Raw genomic sequence first — 1,589 nt, forward strand, 5'->3', positions numbered from 1 at the left:
GGGGCATCGATAACCAAACGGTCGCAAGAACAACCTCTCATGGATATCCTAGGGTCTGGCCTCATCTTAAGACTCTCAGAACTCCAAACGCTCTTAAATGTAACTATCTAAAAAGCGTTTGAGAGCTGAAGCAGTAGTAGTAGCTCATTATTAGTTCAGCGGGGCATTTGATCCTCAGAAACTCAAAATAAACAAACACGCCCCGCCCCCTAGAATTAAAAAGCATTTGAATCTAACGCTGTCTGTGCCCTAAATCGACTAAGGAGATGAAGAAAATAAGTCAGTTGCTCCCAGGAATTGATTAGATTACAAATGGAAAAAAGGTCTGGGGTTCTCCGAATGCCTTGCATCTGACAAGCATTTTTTAGGACAGGCTTCCTCCCCACCCCCAATCCTCTTGACAGCAGCATGCAGTTTTTTTCAACATCAATCAGATAGCCCCCAAAGGCAACATCCCTCCCCCCACACACACACCTTTAATAAACCAGAAGTGTAGCATGAGCTTGGTCAGAGGGTACGCGTGAAAATTAATCGGAAGGGAATCTAGCTGAGTAGTCCCTTCTAAGAGAAAGAACATTTTTTTTTTTTTTGAAAGAAAATGAAATAGGAAGGAGTGGGGAAAAGAATAGGACGCCTTTCCAAGCTTTAAGATTATAAAGTAGCTTTCGTGTCCAGGGTCAAATGACTTTACAAGCGTTCCTTGCAGGTCAGGGTCTGCAGAGGGTCCGTGGGAGCCTGGGAAGAGTGCTGGAGGGCTGACAGCACCGAAAAGCCGCAGGCCAAGCCGAGATGCCCGCGCCCCTCACGCCCCCACCCTTGGGGACACTTACCGCGACCCTCGTGGCTGCTGCTCGCACCCGGATCTCTGGCGGCCACGGACCCCGGTGTCCCGGCTCCCGCCCCACGCGGCCTCGCGGTCACACGGCTCGCTCGCCGGACGCGGTGTGAGCGGCGGGCTCGGCAGGGAGAAAGGACGCGAGGAGCGGAGCTGGCCTCGCGGGCCGCGCCGAGGCCTTCCCTCCGTGTCGTCGGTGCCTAATAGCTCCCCTCTGGGTCACTTCCATTCTGCGCTCAGTCCCAGAGAAGCGAGACATCTGTTTTCCATAAGCCCCGCGCAGAGGCAAATCCTGGATTAGATGTCAGAGCCCACGGTACAGCAGATCGGCGTACAAAGAGCCGCGCGGACAAACGCGCAAGTTGGTGCCCAGTTCCAGAACGACTCCGATGACTAAGGCGGCCGCAGCGGGGATGCGCCAATCCGCGGCTGCCTGGGTTTTCAGGTCTACTGCGGAAAACTCACCCCCCCCCACACACACACACACGACCGCCCACCCCACGAAAGCACGCTCTGTCCCTGCAGGGGAAGTGACTTCAGCTGCACCCGGTTGAGCGAGCTCAACGCAGCCGGCCTCCACCGTTGGGCACTCGGTATTGAAAGCAAACACTGCCAAACACTGCTGAACGTGACAGAGGGAAAAGCTCGCGTTTGCTTTAATTCCAATTCACGAGTCAATTATGATACAGTCAGCGCCGAAAAGGATGAAGAAGTGCTGTCTTTGCAAATTGATTTTTCATTCTCCAAAACAGCT

The 1,589-nt window shown here is 53.6% G+C and overlaps 1 protein-coding gene across 5 annotated transcripts in view; it reads right to left on the reverse strand.

The window, feature by feature from the left end:
• Positions 1 to 1,589, reverse strand: part of Trim2 (tripartite motif containing 2) — a 152,043-nt gene that overhangs the window by 96,006 nt on the left and 54,448 nt on the right. Inside the window, exon 1 of one of the 5 annotated variants that reach the window (XM_031374213.1) lies at positions 831 to 1,293. The exons of the other annotated variants lie outside the window; for them this stretch is intronic. The gene's annotated coding sequence lies outside the window, so the exon portion shown is untranslated. Of the gene's footprint in view, positions 1 to 830; positions 1,294 to 1,589 lie in introns of those variants that run through there. 5 annotated transcript variants of the gene reach the window in all.

This window comes from Mastomys coucha, unplaced genomic scaffold, assembly GCF_008632895.1.
Source record: "Mastomys coucha isolate ucsf_1 unplaced genomic scaffold, UCSF_Mcou_1 pScaffold16, whole genome shotgun sequence".
Taxonomy (NCBI): Eukaryota; Metazoa; Chordata; class Mammalia; order Rodentia; family Muridae; genus Mastomys; species Mastomys coucha.